The sequence below is a fragment of the Helianthus annuus genome, chromosome 5, assembly GCF_002127325.2.
Source record: "Helianthus annuus cultivar XRQ/B chromosome 5, HanXRQr2.0-SUNRISE, whole genome shotgun sequence".
Lineage (NCBI taxonomy): Eukaryota > Viridiplantae > Streptophyta > Magnoliopsida > Asterales > Asteraceae > Helianthus > Helianthus annuus.
In genome coordinates, this window is record NC_035437.2 from 6,036,756 (window position 1) to 6,059,578 (window position 22,823).

The 22,823-nt window shown below is 38.3% G+C and overlaps 1 long non-coding RNA gene across 14 annotated transcripts; it reads left to right on the plus strand.

The window, feature by feature from the left end:
• Positions 1-371: 371 nt before the first annotated feature.
• On the plus strand, positions 372-19,164 carry LOC110939775. Of its 14 annotated transcripts, XR_004894078.1 has the most exons (16): positions 412-501; positions 637-751; positions 1,611-1,689; positions 1,779-1,850; positions 1,932-2,137; positions 2,457-2,528; positions 2,636-2,693; positions 2,892-2,905; positions 3,102-3,143; positions 3,234-3,355; positions 4,738-4,867; positions 4,941-5,191; positions 17,122-17,190; positions 17,348-17,426; positions 17,541-18,072; positions 18,641-19,164. It is a non-coding gene; the product is annotated as an uncharacterized LOC110939775 (long non-coding RNA). The 14 variants fall into 14 exon arrangements; XR_004894076.1 differs by having other exon boundaries at positions 2,892-3,355; positions 18,641-18,716; positions 18,885-19,164; XR_004894070.1 differs by having other exon boundaries at positions 2,892-3,143.
• Positions 19,165-22,823: the final 3,659 nt, after the last annotated feature.

Below are 22,823 nucleotides of genomic sequence, written 5' to 3' on the forward strand. Positions count from 1 at the left end.
ATAAACACTATTATAATGTATATATATATATTTCCAATTAGAGTAAATTACAAGTTTTGTCCTTTATGTTTACACCAAATTGCAGGCGGTGTCCTTTACCTTTAAAATTGACGGGTTTTGTACTTAATGTTTCAAAATCTTGCATGGTATATCCTTTGAGCCTAACCCAGTTTATTTTTTTGGTTAAATCTGGTCACCCAAGGATATTATTGTCTTTTCCTATTCTAATCTATATATATAATAAATGAATAAGATTTGGGACACGTGTCGCGTTGTGGTGCAACCTTACTTGATTTTTGGCAGGAAAATGTGAGAAACTCTATATTCTTACACGGGATCCGAATGGCAATAACCATGCCCGCATTGTTTGACCCGGGTATATAAATCATGGAATAACCTAATTCCCTCATTCTTCTCATTCAAGCGGCTTCAGGATACGTTTCTTTTACAAAACCCTAGCATCGGCAATTATCTATCTCCTTCTTCATATGGTTGTAAATGGTTTGTTCTTCATCTTCTTCATATCATGATTTCTTTTTCTTCATAACACATGTTCGATATTATCAGGTTTTGATTTAGATTCATGGTTGTTATTCTCTCTAGATTACTCTCTTACTCCTTCACTACCATTTCTAGGTCTTACAATTCAACTGTTTGCACCATCCACAAATCCTTTTGGTACACTCTAATCACATCTGTCTCCAATTTAGGGTTTCAACTTTCAAGCAACCGGAACTTCTGTTTAGTTACGGTGATTATTCAGTGCTACATTTGATTATTCTGTATGTCTACTTTATTGCAGCTTTTGTTTGTTTAATTGTTTGATCTGAGAATTTCTAGGAGTATTGTTTTGTAGTTCCGGATTGGATTTAAAAGAAATTATTAATTAATTATTTCTTTAATTTTGGGGATTTATGCTTGAAAAGAGTGGATTACTGGATTGGCTAAAATTAAAATTAGTTGATTTTTTTTTTGAATATTATTGTTTTCTATTTTAATTTTGGGGATTTATGCTTGAAAAGAATAGATTATGGATATTACTGGATTAAAAATTAAAATTAGTAGCATTTTTTTGAATATTATTATTTTCTGTTTAGGTTTGGGGATTTATGCTTGAAAAGAGTAGATTATGGATATTACTGGATTGGCTAAAATTAAAATTTAGTTACATTTTTTTAATATTATTATTTTCTGTTTTAGTTTTGGGTCTCTACAAGTCTAATGGTAATAGATAGATAGATATCATTGATTTGTTGCATCTGCCAAAATTGGATACTAGTATCATGTTGGTACACAGATAAGGATTTTGATGAATTGGATTTGGGGATTAGTTAAATATAATGTGCTTTATGTTGATCATTGGTAATAGGTTTTGGTACTTAATTGGATTAGGTAGTTTTAGAAGATGAATTGTGCATATGGTTGATTGGTTTAAAGATGCTTAAAGTGTTTTAAGTTACAGTTGTACATATATATATATATTTTTAACTCTTCTATATTAAATGCTCTGATTATTCATTTATTCGTTTATTCCAGTGGAAATATAGCTGGGACTTTGTACTTTTAAATAGACGATGCGTTGATTGTTTTCGATGACATATATGATGCAGATAAGGGATTCAGTGTGATGCCGTGATCGTTTCATGATATTGGTGATGTTGAGTTTCAGGACAACTGGGGACGGGTTTGGTATGAATCTCGACACAGTTTCGTTTTTATTGATGTCATCTTTTTTTTAGAAAAAATAAAGGTTACAACTTTCGATAAATGTCGAACAGGGTAGACATTGGTACTTCTGATTACTTTGCTGTTGATGTGCTGCTTAATTGCCTCACTGTACTAAGTTCCGAGTAAGCATCATTCTTCATATTACTATCATATAATATACACGTTTTTTGTTTTTTTTCGTTTATGGTGTTGTTCTTGGGCAGGTATTTGGGTATACAACAGGTGGTCTTTGGAGGTCGGTCAATGGGTGATTGGGAAGAGGGAATGAAAAACCCTGAAGAGGGATACAAGTACTTTAAGATCTAAAGATCGTTGCGCTCATAACGTGCGTTTATGGAGAATTAGAGAGCGAGTCTGAAGTAAGATCTGATCAAGTGAAGACAGTGGACTTGTGAATCCCACAAAGGAGGTTAGTTTAGCCCGGAGATGGTTATTCTGTTAGACTACATGTATAGAATAGTTTTATAATGTTTATGTTGTGGTTATTGTGTTTTATAAGTGAACGGGTTGGTTAACGTTATGTTTTATTTCTAACAGGTCAATAGCTAGAATAAAATACGAATTAGATCTGGAAACCGGGTTGAAAATTACACAATACAAGTTTACTATCCGACATATATTTAGATATGGAACCAGTCAATTTTGAGCCTTTTCGTTCCCTTTTTCTTAAATATATTTTTGGGTATTACCTTGTCTGACACAACGTATATGCATTTCTTTTTCTCAAGTGATATGTGAATCTATGGTGCTGAGTTGATTGATTCAATTCTGGATTTCCACGAGCGATGATTGAAGTAGAGGTAAACTTGCAAAACCCTAAATCTAAGGTCTTCATCGTCGTTGTAAACCATAGATATCATCATTCTTAATCACTTTTTCCTTTTTCACATCTGATATGAAACCCTAGATCTCTAAAGAAATGGTGTGGTAACTCAAGTGGCGGCTCAACTTCAACCAACCATCTGGTAAGCGAAGCTTCTTTGTTTAATTTTTATCCTTTTCGGTTTACGAGATTACAGAGTTTTCCCACTTTCCTTAATCCTTATTCAGCTACCCAAGTTTGAATAAACACTAATTTTTTTCTTTGTTTTTATATATAATACTTGTAATCTTATATTGTTCTGAATCAATGATTAAAGCAATCTTGCTTATCTATGTGACAGGTTATTCAGTCATGGTACGTCTTGGGCTGTTTGGGTGCATATGGATTCATCTAATTTGCATGTAACAACCTTCACAACATAAACGTAGTACCATGTTTGTTTCATCAACCTTTGAATTGTTGGTATACCGAGTTTTAAGGATAACAAGTTGGCCTTTAATTCTGCAATTGGCAAATGCATCAATGGAATACAACCCTCTCTATGATGCAGATAAGGGATTCAGTGTGATGCCGTCATCGTTTCATGATATTGGTGATGTTGAGTTTCAGGACAACTGGGGGCGGGTTTGGTATAAATCTCGACACAGTTTCGTTTTTATTGATGCAATCTTTTTTTTTGTAGAAAAAAAAATGTATGTGTATTGCCACCTGATAGGTGGCTATGGTATGGGAATGAGTGGGCCCAGTGGCCCGTTTGGTGCTCCTTCGTTGTCTCCTTGATTCTGGATTTCCTTGATGTGTGTGGTAAGCCAACAAACCTATCTATTAAGTCTAGATGTGGCGAAACGGCAGGGGTGGGCAAAGGATCAAATGGGCGAATTTTAAAAGGCTCGGATCGGGTTGGGCCAGCCTAGAAGCACTTTATTGGTCTTATGTTGGAAACCCCTGTTTTTTTATGTTTTAGATGCAATTTCTTTATATCATGTGTAATTACAATACTTTATTGGGCGTATCTTTGAAAACCCCTATTTTTGATGTTTACTATAGAAAGTATAAACCCTAATTGTTGTTTCACATAATTAGGTCTGGCTTAAAAGGTAACCTTATTTTTTGTATGATTTAAGGGGTTTTGACTATATTGGTGCCCTTCCTTTGTTTGTGATGTTTATGGATCTGTTAGTGGTAAGTTTTTATTGTGCTTATTATCGGCGCAACAATTTTCATCTGCAACTGAACCATTTGTGATTATGTATATGTATGTGTGCGTCATAACAAAGTAGAGGATTGGTCCAAGTTTAATGAAACTGGGTCTTCATAATTTTTTTAAGTTTATTTGAAATTTGCACTGTATTTGGGTTTTAACCTCAATCTGCGACATGTACGGTATATTTACGGTTGTAATTATAAGACTTTTTAGGTTTGTATTTGCATATACGACACAATCAACTACTGCTGCGTGTTTTAACTCATGTCCTTGGAATTTTTTTTAATTATATGTATGTAATAAGTTGCAAGAATGAATGAAGATTTTAGAAAATCGTCACTCTGGTCTCTAAAGTTAATAAGGGGGTACGGGGCACCATGCGGGGAGACAAGCGGTGACTCCATTCCCTGAGCGGGAACACCGCCGCCATCCCCGCGGTGAGTGATTTCGGTGACCAAAATCAGGGTGTAGTTACCGCATGAGAGAGAGGAGAGAGAGAGAGGAGAGAGAGGGGGTGATTGGTTGTTAATGTGGGTCCACTCTTTTTCCACCAATCATATTTTTTTCTTCTTTTTTTTTATAAAATAATAAAGGGGAGTTGACGTGGCATAACCTGATTGGGTGTGTGTAAGAGAGGGGACTCCCCTAAGAGGGGAGTGCCCCTCTCACCCTAATGTAGATGCCAAGAGTGGCAAATGGTCCAATTTAGTGAAACAAATTGCAGATTGCAAGTCTCTTAGAAAGGAAGCAAATGATGTGTATAGTATATCAGACGATATTGGTCAGGTTGAATTGACCCATATGCTTTGTTTATTGTTAAAAGTACATTTTTAACTACTATATGAGAACTTTTGGTATTGGTGCTTCATGTGTGTAGTGTTTTTCTTTATACCTTTTATTCAATATGCTAATATTTTATAGATATTCAGTTTGTTTTCATTTAGGTTGTCTAAGGATTTCTTTTTTCATTTGCTTTTCTTAGGATTTCAAATGTCTAGCGATTCACAATCTTCCAAAAAAAAAGAAAGTCTCCTGGTGTAATGACACCTGGATACCTTTTCAATCCGACAATTCTACGAGCACCCAAGTATCACGTTGTCATCAGCCTATTGGTATGGTATCGCAACATGGTATCCCTTACCCTTTTTGATCGTGAAGCATTCAAACTGTTGAAGAAATCTGCAGGTTGATGTAGAAATTGTGCAAATTAAGTCTGGAATATAAGAACAAGAATCGGGCCATGTATACAAATGTCCTCACTTTCAAGCGAGTCCGGAATCTTATCAACACACAATGTATGATCTCTTCGCCTTTTCTACTTATATACTTTAAAAAATATTCACACACAAGAATCACACTCATGATGATGAGACACATCATATGTTGGATGTTCTGGACCCTGGCACAAAGAAACAATGGTAAAGGAACCAAGTCAGGTATGCTTTTTGCAGCTGCTCATGTCCTGTTTTACGAGTTAATCTTACATTCTTTTTGTTACTTTTGTTAACATGGAAGAAATACAGTTGTATAGTTATATTAGTTTCCCTGGGATTTTTTTTGGAATTATATTTGTTCTATCAATAAAGTAGTAAAGAAAAATTCTTTTTGATGACTTTCTTTTCTTTAATGCAAAACATTATGTAGTGGCTGAAAATTAGGTAGACAGATTGAACCCAAAATGTCACACCCCAACCGATGGCGGAATCATCGGGGCGCGGCACTGAGCGAAACAGATTGTTCAGAAGTTTCCACAACAACTATCATACAATTCAGTTATATAACACGTCCCATACCGTGTCCCAAATAATAACAAGTTATCATAGAAATCAACCAAACAATATGGGAACTGTTCCGACAACTCAAATTCTTAATTATTACAGACCAAATGTAAATATTGTTTTAAGACCCCTAGACGACTACTGCGGATCTTACTGACTACAGGTGCCAGTGCAAGATCTACAGATAATTATGGCCCTGGAACAGGTACGTGGACACTGTCCTAAGGTCACAGGCTCCTAGAAGTTTATTATTGCCTCGCTTCCCTAGCACGCTAGTAGCTTAAACACCTGTCACATACGTTAAAATAAAAGTCAATACATATAATGTAAAGGTGAGTACACAAGTTTGATATAGCATATAGAGTTCGAATAGTTTACGCATAACCAAGCACGTACACAAGGGCAAACGATGCATGTAAATTATCAACATGGGACCATCGATACCAATGACTTCGGGTTGACTGTCCGAGACAGTTCGCAATACATGATTACCACCGTAATCCATGTAGGTAATTGTCCTTAGCAACCCCCGTGTGAACGGGTGCTGAGTCCAAACTATAGTACTACGTTGCTAAAGCAGGTAGATAGCACTCCACGTGTAAACATAATAAACAGCAATCATTTAGACAAGTAATACATGCAAGTAGGTTAGCGTTCAAATAGTTTGAGTTGTTTGTGAATTTGGTAGACTACGTATGTAACACCCAAAAGTGCTGAAAGCAAAAAGGGATCGAGTATACTCACAGTGATTGATTATGGATTGAAGGGAGCACTGAGAACAGATTAGCCTGAATAGTTCGATAACACAACGATGAGTAACGCGAAAAAGGTAAACAATGTTACTTGGATCGAGTAGGCCATTCGATCGGACAGCAGTTCGATCGAGTGGGCTGTTCGATTGGTTTGAAAATCCGTTCGAACACCCATTCGATCGGCCGACTGGCTCGATCGGCTGGTTCTTTCAAGTGGATTGTTTCTTCCTTTGATGTGAAGGATGTGTTTGTGTATGATGGTTTGTACTACCTTTCAAGTTGGCCGATCGAACAGCTATTCGATCGGTTAGCCCAACCGATCGGTTAGCACTTCGTTGTTTTCAAGTATGTCACTCGATCGGCTGGCATGTTCGATCGGGTGACATTCCAATGTTTTGGAAAGTCTAAGTGTTGAAGTATAGTATCTCATGATTCGAGCAGTAATGTTTACAATCGAGTGGCTCGATCGATCGAACAGAACCCTTGTCAATACTACACTTTATGAGTTTGTGGGACTAAGTGCTGGTCGATCGGTTAGCCTAGTCGATCGGCTGGCATAGTCGTTCGGTTGGGCTGTTCGATCGAACAGCCTAGCCGTTCGGCCAGCTTCTCGATTTGGTTAACCTTTCACCTAACACTTGGTTATTCCCGTTAATTGTTGATGTTTTAGAGATATTTTGACTACGAGTTGAACCACAAAGCTGAAATTCTTACTTAGTCTACTGACTCGAGCAGGAATCACCCAAACTCGGTCAGAGACGGTTTGGAACCTAAGTTTTAACATTCAACCCGAGATCGGTAAATCTCTTGGTAAAACCCGAATCTTGAACCATGTGTTTGTTTAGGTTGATTTATGAATCGGTTCAAGCTCGTTTTCACCGGCTTGAGTGTAAAAGAGTTGAAAGATAGATGAAAACCCATCTTCCAATCCTTTTCCACCGTGAAATGTTAAGATCCTTGGAAGATTTTAGGTTATTGATGTGGAAATCGGTTAGATCTAGCTTATTCATGGCTGAATGAAGTCAAAAACATGATGTTCTTGATGAACACCAAGAACACCATGATGACATCACTCAAGAACGCCTAGATCTTGGTGATTTCATGGATGAAATCCAGATTTTGAAAGATAGAAAGATGGAGAATCGATTAATGAACAAAACGTACAAAGATTAGAGTGAAATACTTACAGGTTTGAGAGAAATCTTGGATTTAGTGAGAAGAAGAGGCTGGTCGGTCAGAGCTTTTCCAAAAGTGGAAAGTATGACAAAGACAGCCCTATTTATAGGCTTCCAAAAGAGGAAAGGTCAGCTGATCGAACAGCATTCCTGATCGAGCAGCTGTCCGATCGAACAGTCCTGTTCGATCGGCTAGCCTGTTCGATCAGGTTGCCCTGTTCGATCGGCTAGCCTGTTCGATCAGGTGGCCCTGTTCGAACAGCTTGCCTAGTTTTGAGTGTTTTCGCGACGATTTTTGATATTTCGAGTTCGATGAATGATAATTTGAGGATGATAGAATTCCTAATCAAATTACTTTTAGTCCCAACTACTATATCTAACATACAAGCATCCTTACAACTTGTTTCCAAAGTCGGTTTCGATTGAGTTTGATTCACCTTCGAGTCTTGATTGATTTGATTGATTCACCACACATTTTAACATAAAAGTAAACATGCACAAATAACACATAAGGCACACACACACGTATAAAAGTACTAAAATCCCCACACTTGAGTTTGATGATTGATTTGATTAGCTTGATTATTGATTGACTAGCTTTATTGCGTTGTTACTTCCTATCATTCACAGTCGATCGTTGATTCACCGTTCGATTATCGGTCGATTAGTTTGATTATACAACACTTACTCCAAATAATACGAAAATCAAAATGAAACTAAAGTGCAATTAATCTTTATTAATCTTTAATTCCAATAACAGTCAATGCTTGACTTTGACTTTGACTTTGGAAAACACGGGGTGTTACAGTCTCCCCTCCTTTAGGGAATTTCGTCCCGAAATTAGGCCGAGAACCGTACATCGCCGTGTGATTTTACCTATTTGATGCTTCAGATCTATCCGAACAACTGCGGGTACTTGGCCTTCATGTCACTTTCGAGTTCCCAAGTGAACTCCGCGCCTCGTTTGCCTTCCCATCGTACTTTTACAATAGGAATGCGAGAGCGTCTGAGTTGCTTGGTCTGTCGGTCCATGATTTCGACAGGCTTTTCCACGAAGTGTAGAGTCTCATTGACCTGAAGATCGTCGAGTGGTATTATAGGGTCGTGGTCGGCTACACATTTTCGAAGGTTTGATATATGGAAAGTCGGGTGGACATTGCTGAGTTCCTCCGGTAATTCGAGTTTGTAGGCAACTTTACCAACCCTTTCCAGAATCTTAAAAGGTCCAACAAATCGAGGCGCAAGTTTCCCTCTTTTGCCGAATCGGACTACTCCCTTCCAAGGTGATACCTTTAGGAGCACGTAGTCGCCAACTGCAAATTCGCGGGGCCTGCGTCGTTTATCGGCGTACATCTTTTGTCTGTCCCGGGCCTTTACCAAATTTTCCCTTATTTGGTGGATCTTGTCAGTCGTTTCTTGTAGAATCTCGGGCCCAGTCAATTGTGAATGACCGACCTCGTGCCATACAATAGGCGAGCGACATCTCCTACCATACAAGGCTTCGAAAGGTGCCATTTCGATGCTGGAGTGATAGCTATTATTGTACGAAAATTCGACCAACGGTAGGTGTTTGCTCCAACTACCACCAAAATCAATAACACACGCACGGAGCATGTCTTCAATAGTACGAATCGTTCTTTCAGTCTGCCCGTCGGTTTGCGGGTGGAATGCGGTACTCAAATTCAGCGTCGTACCTAGAGCTGCTTGAAAAGTTTCCCACAATCTCGATGTAAACCGAGCATCGCGATCCGAAATGATGTCTCGAGGCGTACCATGATTCTTAATGATTTCGTCGGTGTAGATTTGGGCTAGTTTGGCCACCTTATAGTCTTCTCGTATTGGCAGAAAGTGGGCTGATTTGGTTAGACGCTCGACTATAACCCAAATACTGTCGTGACCTGATGGCGTGGTCGGAAGCTTAGTTATGAAATCCATAGCTATGCTTTCCCACTTCCATACGGGTATCGGCGGTTGTTCGAGTAAGCCTGAAGGTCTTTGGTGTTCAGCCTTGACTCTTGCACAAGTTAAACAGCTACCAACATATAGAGCAATATCCCTTTTCATCCCAGGCCACCAGTACTTGTAGCGAAGGTCCTGGTACATTTTGTCCGCACCGGGATGAATGGAATATCGGGATTTGTGGGCTTCGTTCATGATAATCTTTCGCAAATCTGTCCTCCTCGGAACCCAGATTCGGTCCAGATAATAGAATATCCCGTTGGCTTTGCTCACGAGCTGAGTTCCATCGTGATAGATTCGTTCTTTCTTCAACGTACGCTCGTTGAAGCAAGCGTGTTGTGCTTCACGGATGAGAGCTTCGAGGTTATACTGAGCCTGGATGTTTCGAACACCTATCACGTAATTCTTTCTGCTGAGGGCGTCTGCAACTACATTCGCCTTGCCTGGGTGATAACGGATCTCACAGTCGTAGTCGTTGAGAAGTTCTACCCATCGGCGTTGACGCATATTGAGTTCTCTCTGGTTAAAGATATATTGTAGGCTCTTGTGGTCGGTGAAGATCGTACACTTTGTACCATACAGGTAGTGTCTCCAAATCTTTAAGGCAAAGACAACTGCGCCTAGCTCAAGGTCATGGGTTGTATAGTTCTTCTCGTGGATTTTGAGCTGTCGAGATGCGTAAGCTATAACCTTGTCTCGTTGCATGAGAACACAGCCAAGTCCAAGGTTTGAAGCATCACAATAGACAACGAAGTCATCGCTTCCGTCCGGCAGTGTAAGAACTGGTGCATGGCACAGCATGTGTTTGAGGGTTTGGAAAGCAGTTTTCTGCGCGGTTCCCCACACAAAAGGCTTGTCTTTATGAGTAAGGGAGGTAAGCGGTACAGCAATCTTTGAGAATCCTTCGATAAATCGCCGGTAGTAACCAGCTAATCCGAGAAAAGAGCGAACTTCTGACGGATTCTTTGGCGTAACCCATCCCTTGACTGCCTCAATCTTTGCAGGATCAACGTGTATACCCCGACTATTCACAATGTGACCCAGAAATTGAACCTCCTCCAACCAGAACTCACACTTGGAGAATTTGGCGTAGAGTTGGTTTCCCTGAAGCAACTCGAGAACCAGTCGCAGATGCTGCGCATGTTCGGCCCTCGATCTGGAATAGATCAGGACATCGTCGATAAATACAATGACAAAACGGTCTAAGAACGGTTTACACACGCGATTCATCAGATCCATAAAGACCGCGGGTGCGTTGGTCAAACCAAAAGGCATGACAACAAACTCGTAGTGGCCGTATCGGGTTCGAAAAGCGGTTTTGGGGATGTCTTCCTCTTGAATCCGCAACTGATGGTAGCCTGAACGTAGATCAATCTTGGAGAAACACTGAGCACCTTGTAATTGGTCAAACAGGTCATCGATTCTTGGTAAGGGGTATCGGTTCTTGATGGTCAGCTTGTTCAATTCCCGGTAATCGATGCACATCCGGAACGACCCGTCCTTCTTTTTGACAAAAAGGACTGGCGCGCCCCATGGAGAAGTGCTCGGGCGAATGAAGCCTTTTTCAAGTAACTCTTGGAGTTGATTTGAAAGTTCTCGCATTTCAGATGGAGCGAGTCGATACGGAGCTTTGGCCACTGGGTTGGCTCCTGGAATAAGGTCGATTCGAAAGTCGATATCACGACTTGGAGGTAATCCAGGGAGATCATCAGGGAACACCTGAGGAAATTCTCGGACAACAGGGACATCTTTGACTTCAACTTTCTTGTTCTTGTCCGTCTCTGCTACTACAATGTTGGCCAAGAAGGCTCGATATTCCTTGCGGAGATATTTGCGAGCTTGAAGACAGGACATGAGTTTGAGATCTTTCGCAGTAGTTTCACCATAAACACATAGAGTATCACCACTAGCTAGCACAAAACGAATCATCTTATCGGAACACACAATTTCAGCACGGTTTTCACGAAGAAAATCCATGCCTACTATGACATCGAAACTTCCGAGTTGCATTGGAATGAGATTAATCGGGAATATATGATTGTTGAGCTTGAGAGTACAATCACGGAGCACAGAATTGACAGCAATGGTTCTTCCGGTAGCGACTTCTACTTCGAAGGGTGTCGAAAGATAAGAGCGCTTACGTCTAAGGAGCTTCTCAAATTCAAATGACACAAAGCAGTTATCGGCTCCAGTATCAAACAAACATGATGCATATATACCATTCACAAGGAACGTACCATTGACCACGTTGTTGTCAGCTTGAGCCTGACGTGCGTTGATGTTGAAAGTTCTGGCGTGAGCGGCTTGTTGTTGAGGCTGTTGTTGTTGTTGCTGGGGTTGTTGAGCTTCTTGTTTCACCACCCTGTTCGGGCACCGGTTTGCGAAGTGGTTAGGGTCACCACATGCGAAGCAGGTCCGAACATTGTTTGTTGGGGCCTGTGCAGCTTGAGGAGCTTGAGGAGCAGGGAGTAGAGCCTGGTTAACAGCAGCTTGAGCTTGAGCTTGACGGGGACCATAGCGACAACTCGCAGTGAAATGCCCGTAGACGTTACAGTGAGCGCAGAATCGGCAGGCCACACCCACCGGGTGATGATAAGAACATGTAGCACAGAGTGGGTGGGGGCCGGTGTACGCACGCTTTGCTGGCGGCGCATTGATCACTGGCGCAGTGCGCTGTGGTTGTTGCTGTTGTGGCGGTACTGACTGAAGAGGAGTAGCATTGGTTGCAGCAGCACAACTCTTGTTCTTCTTTCTTCTTCTCGAGGACTTGGAGGCTTGGGCAGTGGTGTTATCGGTTGATGCGGCAGTAACTTGATGCAAGGACTTGGTTTGTTTATCCCAGACACCAGCCTTAACTCGCTTGTCGTTAATCTCAGCAGCGAGTAGGTAGGTTTCCTCGATCGTTGCGGGTTTGGCGGCGTGAACAAAATCTGCAACACAATCCGGAAGAGCACGGATGTATTTCTTGATGGTCATGTCAGAAGTCTTGACCTGGTCTGGACAGATGATGCTCAACTGCTTGAAACGGGCAGTGAGACCAGCATTGTCTCCCTCCTTTTGCTTGATACTCCAGAACTCATCCTCCAACTTTTGGCGTTCGTGGGGAGGACAGAACTCGTCCATCATGATCGATTTCAACTCCTTCCACGTCAGCTCGTATGCAGCGTCGTTCCCGCGCTTGTTCCTTTCTGCGGTCCACCAGTCCAAAGCTCGCGACTGGAAGACACCGGTAGCATTGAGAGTACGGAGGTGATCTGGGCATCCGCTTTGACGAAGGGTAACTTCCACAGAGTCAAACCAATGAAACAGAGCCGTAGGGCCATCTTCACCGGTAAACTCTTTTGGCCCACATGCCTTGAATTGTTTGAAGCTAAAAGTAGCTTTGTTGGAGTCTTTGGGCGTGAGGGTTCGGGATTCCTCAGATGACTTGCTTGCGTTCTCGAATACTTCACTCACAGCCTTTGCTACTGTTTTAGAGAGGATAGCAGCAAGACGACGATCTCTCTTCTCCCGACGAGTAAGACGTTGACGAGGCCTTGATGATGACGACATGGTCTGCAATAGACATCGCCATAGGGCTCAACACAACGAATTCGAATCTCGCACGTCTTAGTTTACTAAAGCTTAGAATCACGTCGCATCTCACGTCACGTAACACATATAAACACATAAACACATAATCACAGAGACACATAAGCACAGAAGCAATTAGAGCACCTAAGCAATTAAGCAATTAGAGCACTTAATTTCCTAAACACGTACGAAATTTTATCACAGAAGCAGTCAGAAAACAGAAACCTATGTCCACATGTCGAGTGTCGTTTGTTTGCATATCGGATAGTATCACACTGTATCGTCTAACTTAGTCGTATAGCGTAGCCTAGCACACTGGTTTCGTTGAGATCACATCTCCAGAGATTTGAAACAAGATAGGATAGCAACAAAAGTCACGCTGATTGATAGTAAATGGAGCAATCAACAAATCTTAAAGCACGTAAACAGGTAGATCATATAAAATCAACAAAGCAACACTCAAATCGGAAAATGGATTGTCTGCGGCTACTAGACTTTGACTAACCATGGCAATTTAACTATTCGCAGTTGACTTGTCGTCACTTTCGACTCTAGGGGACATGTTTCTGCCTCGATTCTTGGGCATTATGCATGCGCATTCTAGGCCATACTCGTGAGTTCAGGTCGTTGGAGTCCGTCAATTGCCTTGGCGAGATAAAATAAAGTTGGAATAACTGCCAAGGTTAGGGTTTCACCCCTAGCTCAGCAAATTTCTTCCTTGTTTTAAGAAAATTTAGAGGAAGTTTTCATCAATTTATGGGTTTCAGCCCCGAATTTGGTATAACTCTCCCCCGTTTGTTGATAGAAATTCGCACAAAATTATTGGCAAGAATTTGTAATTTAGGCAGGAATTTGCGGGTTTCACTCCTAATCCCGTCCAAATTACAAAATTTGGCTCGGAGTTCGGATGTAATGATTGATAGAATAGAAGGAAACAACATAAAATAAGCACATAAACTTAGTCTCTTGGTTCCTAACTATAGTCTAGGTCCCTAAGACAGCGATCCGGACTAGATCGTGTCTAACCTAATTCCCTATAGTTATGGCTCTGATACCAATCTGTCACACCCCAACCGATGGCGGAATCATCGGGGCGCGGCACTGAGCGAAACAGATTGTTCAGAAGTTTCCACAACAACTATCATACAATTCAGTTATATAACACGTCCCATACCGTGTCCCAAATAATAACAAGTTATCATAGAAATCAACCAAACAATATGGGAACTGTTCCGACAACTCAAATTCTTAATTATTACAGACCAAATGTAAATATTGTTTTAAGACCCCTAGACGACTACTGCGGATCTTACTGACTACAGGTGCCAGTGCAAGATCTACAGATAATTATGGCCCTGGAACAGGTACGTGGACACTGTCCTAAGGTCACAGGCTCCTAGAAGTTTATTATTGCCTCGCTTCCCTAGCACGCTAGTAGCTTAAACACCTGTCACATACGTTAAAATAAAAGTCAATACATATAATGTAAAGGTGAGTACACAAGTTTGATATAGCATATAGAGTTCGAATAGTTTACGCATAACCAAGCACGTACACAAGGGCAAACGATGCATGTAAATTATCAACATGGGACCATCGATACCAATGACTTCGGGTTGACTGTCCGAGACAGTTCGCAATACATGATTACCACCGTAATCCATGTAGGTAATTGTCCTTAGCAACCCCCGTGTGAACGGGTGCTGAGTCCAAACTATAGTACTACGTTGCTAAAGCAGGTAGATAGCACTCCACGTGTAAACATAATAAACAGCAATCATTTAGACAAGTAATACATGCAAGTAGGTTAGCGTTCAAATAGTTTGAGTTGTTTGTGAATTTGGTAGACTACGTATGTAACACCCAAAAGTGCTGAAAGCAAAAAGGGATCGAGTATACTCACAGTGATTGATTATGGATTGAAGGGAGCACTGAGAACAGATTAGCCTGAATAGTTCGATAACACAACGATGAGTAACGCGAAAAAGGTAAACAATGTTACTTGGATCGAGTAGGCCATTCGATCGGACAGCAGTTCGATCGAGTGGGCTGTTCGATTGGTTTGAAAATCCGTTCGAACACCCATTCGATCGGCCGGCTGGCTCGATCGGCTGGTTCTTTCAAGTGGATTGTTTCTTCCTTTGATGTGAAGGATGTGTTTGTGTATGATGGTTTGTACTACCTTTCAAGTTGGCCGATCGAACAGCTATTCGATCGGTTAGCCCAACCGATCGGTTAGCACTTCGTTGTTTTCAAGTATGTCACTCGATCGGCTGGCATGTTCGATCGGGTGACATTCCAATGTTTTGGAAAGTCTAAGTGTTGAAGTATAGTATCTCATGATTCGAGCAGTAATGTTTACAATCGAGTGGCTCGATCGATCGAACAGAACCCTTGTCAATACTACACTTTATGAGTTTGTGGGACTAAGTGCTGGTCGATCGGTTAGCCTAGTCGATCGGCTGGCATAGTCGTTCGGTTGGGCTGTTCGATCGAACAGCCTAGCCGTTCGGCCAGCTTCTCGATTTGGTTAACCTTTCACCTAACACTTGGTTATTCCCGTTAATTGTTGATGTTTTAGAGATATTTTGACTACGAGTTGAACCACAAAGCTGAAATTCTTACTTAGTCTACTGACTCGAGCAGGAATCACCCAAACTCGGTCAGAGACGGTTTGGAACCTAAGTTTTAACATTCAACCCGAGATCGGTAAATCTCTTGGTAAAACCCGAATCTTGAACCATGTGTTTGTTTAGGTTGATTTATGAATCGGTTCAAGCTCGTTTTCACCGGCTTGAGTGTAAAAGAGTTGAAAGATAGATGAAAACCCATCTTCCAATCCTTTTCCACCGTGAAATGTTAAGATCCTTGGAAGATTTTAGGTTATTGATGTGGAAATCGGTTAGATCTAGCTTATTCATGGCTGAATGAAGTCAAAAACATGATGTTCTTGATGAACACCAAGAACACCATGATGACATCACTCAAGAACGCCTAGATCTTGGTGATTTCATGGATGAAATCCAGATTTTGAAAGATAGAAAGATGGAGAATCGATTAATGAACAAAACGTACAAAGATTAGAGTGAAATACTTACAGGTTTGAGAGAAATCTTGGATTTAGTGAGAAGAAGAGGCTGGTCGGTCAGAGCTTTTCCAAAAGTGGAAAGTATGACAAAGACAGCCCTATTTATAGGCTTCCAAAAGAGGAAAGGTCAGCTGATCGAACAGCATTCCTGATCGAGCAGCTGTCCGATCGAACAGTCCTGTTCGATCGGCTAGCCTGTTCGATCAGGTTGCCCTGTTCGATCGGCTAGCCTGTTCGATCAGGTGGCCCTGTTCGAACAGCTTGCCTAGTTTTGAGTGTTTTCGCGACGATTTTTGATATTTCGAGTTCGATGAATGATAATTTGAGGATGATAGAATTCCTAATCAAATTACTTTTAGTCCCAACTACTATATCTAACATACAAGCATCCTTACAACTTGTTTCCAAAGTCGGTTTCGATTGAGTTTGATTCACCTTCGAGTCTTGATTGATTTGATTGATTCACCACACATTTTAACATAAAAGTAAACATGCACAAATAACACATAAGGCACACACACACGTATAAAAGTACTAAAATCCCCACACTTGAGTTTGATGATTGATTTGATTAGCTTGATTATTGATTGACTAGCTTTATTGCGTTGTTACTTCCTATCATTCACAGTCGATCGTTGATTCACCGTTCGATTATCGGTCGATTAGTTTGATTATACAACACTTACTCCAAATAATACGAAAATCAAAATGAAACTAAAGTGCAATTAATCTTTATTAATCTTTAATTCCAATAACAGTCAATGCTTGACTTTGACTTTGACTTTGGAAAACACGGGGTGTTACACAAAACCCTGATTATCTTCATGATTTGTTAGTTGTCTTAAATTTTTTCTTGGTTCTATGAGGGATATTTTGATTATTTGCAGACGATGATCAGAGGGTACAACCTCTGGACCATTTGTTGCGTTATAAATTCAAAACTACCGACTTTCAGAACTTAATATGTGAATATGAAAGTATGGTCTTATTAAGATGTTATTTTTGGTTGTAATTATGAAATGATTTTGCATTTTGTTGCAGGTTTTAAGTGAATTCAAACAAGTCAATCGTCAAGATGATGAAGAGGGAAAGGAGTTCGCAAATACATGAGTATACATCACTATTTCTCATAAGTTATCATGAGTAACTTATATTTCTTTTTAATGTTATTTAACAAGACAAGTTATATGTATCAAAAGTCTATTGATCAACTAGATTGACACTAACAACCCATCCCTAATCCTCTATTTCTTTTTAACCTTTTTAGTGCAAAATATTCTGAATGTGGTTACATGCTACCTGAACATGGGAGACTGTCGAAAGTCAATGGAGACGTGTGTAATAAAGTAAGTTCCTTTATTTTTTAATATGCTTTTTTTACTATGATTAGAATATTTTGGTGGTTGATTTTAATGGACAATAATTGAAGGCACTTGGACGATGGTTTTTCTATTGTGCAGGTAGTAGATGCTAATCCTGTTCATGGTAAAGCATTGTATCGAAGATGAATGGCTTACATTGAGGCTGGTGATTTTCATGTTGTTAATTAGTAATTACATTGTCATATAACCAAGTAAGGATGGGATGGGGATCGTACCGTATCGATACCGGTACTAAAAATACTGATTCCAAGTGAGTATGGAGTATCCGTGCATTGCCGGTACGGTATCTCAAGTATTATAAATGTTTCATTTATAGATTTGTTAAGGAGATCTAAATGGATTTATTTAACTACTCTTTAGAATGAAACGTTTGTCTGACAATCATCTAGAATACTTGTAGATGATAAATAGATCTTGTGGATCTTAATTTTACCCTCATTTTATTTCTAATGTTGATTAGGACAAATAGGTGTTTTATAATTCATGTAGTTGGTCAGTCAATGCATTTCATTTGAAGACAAGAGCTGAAGATAAATCCACATGAGTTTATGAAGATCACTAACACAATTTACTACAAGGCATCCCAGTGGACATCTTCAGGTGAAAATAGGTTAGTTAAAAATAAAACCTCTAATATGGGTTGAGGCTCAGATTGAAAAAGATGCGAGAAGTAAGATTGAGATTTTTGTAAAAGCAAGAAATTAATTTAGAGAGCAAAGGTACCACTTGTAACATGAAATTAAAAATCCATGATTTTGCATAAGATTAACCATTATTTTTTTGAATGAGTCAATGGTTAATTTTCATTGAATGGGTCAAATGGGTAATAAGTGACCATCAAAATGGGTAATTTTTATTGCATGGGCCAAATGGGTAAGTTCTATTAAACGGCTCAAACGGGTCAAGTGACCTGCAAACTGATTGCTCGAAACAGGTTCTGGTTGGATTAGCCTAGCGTCGATCACCTTTTCCAAAGTTTTAACAATAATTAGCGTGTCAAGTAGATTAAAGGAAATGACCTTATTGTATTTAGGAATATTTATTTGGTCAAAACAGCTTAGGGTCTGGTTAGGCTGGACCCAATCACCTTTTCGTTTCCAAAGTTCTGAAAAATAACAGTTACCGACGCTTAAAGGTCTGCAAAAAAGGAATGTGCATTATGGTTTGATATTATGCAGGTTGTGTAGTGAGATGGAGGAAGATGCGGATCACCTGCTCGTGTCATGCTACATCGCTTTGGGGGTTAGATAGAAGGTAAGTCTTTGGTGCAGCATCCCTTATTTTTCAGGTACAAAGGTGAGGGAGCTGTTCAAATTTTATTAAGCAGAAGGCATATTGGAAAATAAAAGAAAGTTGGTGCAATGATTGTTATTGTGTCATCTTGTGAGATTTGAAAAGCACGAAACGAATTGATGTTCTCAGGAAAGCGGGTATCAGTTGATCGGATATTCGCGTAAACTCAGGCGATGTCGTTCATGTGACTGAAACATCGGGCGAACCGACCAGGGTTAGAGTGGCGAAGTGGCTAAACTTTGATGTTTTGTGTTGATCTGTAATTGGAGTATGGGGTGAGTTATGTACTGGGTATGGGTTTAATGGGTACTAGCGACTTACTGGTACATGCCCTTGTAACGTATATAAATTTGGTGTGGAATAAAATCATTGTTTGCCATCCAAAATAAAAGTAGTTTCTTTTCTTTAATTTTTTTGTTGCTTTGGAAAAGTAGTTCTGATGTTGCATATAAAGGTTCAAAGTTTGGGCCTATTTAACGTGTCATCCTAAGGTATTTAGGTCTTTTTTTAATCACTAACACTAATATATTATAACAAATGATTAGATTACAAGTAACACTACAAAGATATATTTGTTTCCTTCGTCCAAAATAGCTTCCTCAAGATCAGTATGTAGTTTCATATTACTGTATCGGTACTGGTATAAAAATACTGATTCCAAGTGAGTATGGAGTATCCGTTCGTTGCTGGTACGGTTTCGGTTTTGTAAAACTTTACCACTTTGATATTGTTTTTTGTGTTTTCACTATTTTTACCTAATTTTCTTTATCGTCGATAAGAACTATATTATTAATTAGTTGGATTTTTCATGCTAATATAAAACAAAATTGAGATCTATGATTCATAATACGTTACCATAGTATATATATATATATATATATATATATATATATATATATATATATATATATATTAAGATATTTAGTTGGTTACTATTAAAATCAAATTAGGCAAAAAGTAAAAACTAATAACAAACATGCATTACAATTTACTATTGATTTGGGAGTCTTGGGGTTGCAGTTATGTTTGTTTAGCACTTGAATCGTGCTGGTCATGATCCATATATATATTCATGTCAAACAAACACATACCTTTCAGATATTAGTTTTTGAGATATTAGTTGGTTCAAATGGAGAAAGACTTGCTCAACTTTTCATAACCATACATTATTAATCACAACTAAAATGTCATTATCTTTTTACATTTACATTTCATTTTCTTAATTGTAATTGTTAAAACTTATTGAAAAAAAGTCAATAAATTAATTATAACTAAAAAAAAGTCATATTCCAGCGTTAAGAATGATGATACTAATACCAGTTCTGATATCAATAAAATCAACAAGCGTAAACTGGTTGACGTCTACAACTCTTCAACTCCAAGTAACGTCAAGGATTCGGAGAAAGTTAGCAAGAAAGAGACGTAGCTCCTATCTCTGTGAATTTAAAGCAGTTTTTATGATTTTTACGTTTTAAACATTGGTTTTTTTTAATATTTAAGTTTGTTTGACGCGATTGTTTGATCTTTATATGCTTTTTTATATATATATATATGAATAAATCTATCCTTTTTAACCAATATTTTTTTCCTTTCAACTTAATCAACTTATCATTTGTCGTGTAAGGATTTCATCACAATGATCAGAGTACTAAGTTTGACATTAATCGATGAGTCTTAATAAAAGAAAAAAAAAACAAAATATATATAATTTCCTAAAACACGTTGTTTATTATATGTTTATGAATTTTATTAGTTGAAAATTCAACTAAAAGAGTAATATAACATAATTAAAAAACAAACAATATAACATTTTCTATCGGTTTACGAAACAACTTTTAACTCAGATCTCAATAAGAATTAAAAGGTAATAAGCTTTTCACAAAAACTATGAATACACATGTAAACAAACTTAGGATACTGATGAAACGGAACAAATAAATTATTGTCAGAAGGGAAAGAAGATACTAACGACTTTCAATATGTTGTTTGCGTACCTTTTATTATCCAAAACTAAATTTCCTAACCCGGGATGTTCCCGGGTTATAGCCTAGTTTATTTATAAATAATTTTTTAGAAAACAAATAGAAGTAGGCTACCCTACAATTTCTCTCTCTAAACACACCCACCCTCTCTCTCTTTCCAACCACCACCTGCCGCCACCACCTCCCACCCCCACCTGCCGACCACCACCACCACCCCGCATAATCCACCTCCACCGCTACAACAGTGCAACCCCACATAACCACCATCCACATCCACCCACGTTATTTTTTTTAAAAAAGTTAAAGAGGTTTAAACGTGAGATTATTTGGTACACCCACATCATCGCAAATCTGGACACAACAAACCCATGTATCCCTGTTTCTTTCATATTTTTTTTCCTCTTCCTTTCGTGTTTTCATTCCTCTCATTCATATTTCTCCAAGAATGTTTACTTGGCTATTTCTTACTCTGCCACTTGTCTACCCCTCTTTTCATATATAATGTAGAAATAACAATAATAATAATGATTTCCCAACAAAATGCATCCATCTGACCCCTAATTTTACAAAACCCACTCTATCTCACTTTCAATTCTTGTTGACTCTTTTGAAGGAAATAAAAGTGTGTGTGATAGAGATGGATAGAAGAGAGAGAAGGAGGAAGAGAGAGAGACTCACTTTTCATAGGTTGAAGTGTTAGAAGTTTTGATCTTAAATCTGATCATTGAAGTTTTGATCTTCAATCTGATCAGCATGAACAGGATTCACTGATTATGGGCTAATCTGGTGGTTTGACTGACCGGAATGAAGGAAGAAGAGAGGATGAATCTGAGCCACAAATAATTTTGGGTTGAGTTATTTTTTTATTTCTATATTTTTTATTTTGTACAAAATAGTTTTTGAATAAATTTTTTTTACACAATAGCCCCTAGGAAGGTGAAATGACAAGAATGTCCTCATGTGCAAGACACATGATCAGATTTAACCAAAAAAATAAACTGGGCTAGGCTCAAAGGACATACCATGCAAGATTTTGAAACATTAAATACAAAACCCGTCAATTTTAAAGGTAAATGACACCGCCTGCAATTTGGTATAAACATAAAGGACAAAACTTGTAATTTACTCTTTCCAATTATTAGTATATGCAGCTTGTAAAATTTTATTTTTCATGATTACTTAAACCATGCCATTTACAAAACTAGTCAGATTAATATTTTAAAAAATTATAATCTAAATTATCACTACGAGAGTTTATTGTATTCAAGGTATTTTAAATTTCTAAATTCTAAGTTAAAGTGTTTTAGGTTAAAGCACTTAAAACAGACATTTGCTGATATTAAGAACAGCTTCCGTCTTTTCCAACCATAGTAGAGTAACCGAAGCTTCTTCACTTATTATACTATTTTTAGTTACAACATCATTTTATAAGACCAAACAAGTTAATAAAACAATATAACACGTATTTGGATGAGTTATAAGATATTATTAATATTCATATTTACTATTATAAGTTATGTTATAAGCATCAATATTGTACTTGGATTTATTTTTCAACTAGAGTTAATAAATATAATAATAATAAATATACCAAATATCTTGTTATGCATAAATATGTAATATATGAACTTAGTCAATAGGTTAAAACATTTACTTCATAGTGACCTTTTATTAATCAGTTTATATAATATAAATAAATTTATATCTAAATAATACTGATGACACAGAATCATTTTATTAAATAAATTGGTTTGAAATAATGTAGATAAAACATTAAACTTGTTGTTAAAATTGAAGTGTTTTTTTTTTCATCAATATAAATAATAGTATTATATTACTAATATATTAATTATATTTGAAGGTTAGGTTGGTATATATATTAGAAAAGGGGGACTACTATTTATGAATTGAGAATTGAAGATAAGAAGTCTATTTAGGAAAATCAACTTACTAACTTGACATGTGTAATGTTATTGACGTCATCTAGTGCATCGATTCTTACTGATTAAGTTTCTACCCAATCTTATTCATCAAAATACCATTCATGTATGTATGTAGGTAAATATTATATCATCATATCATATTA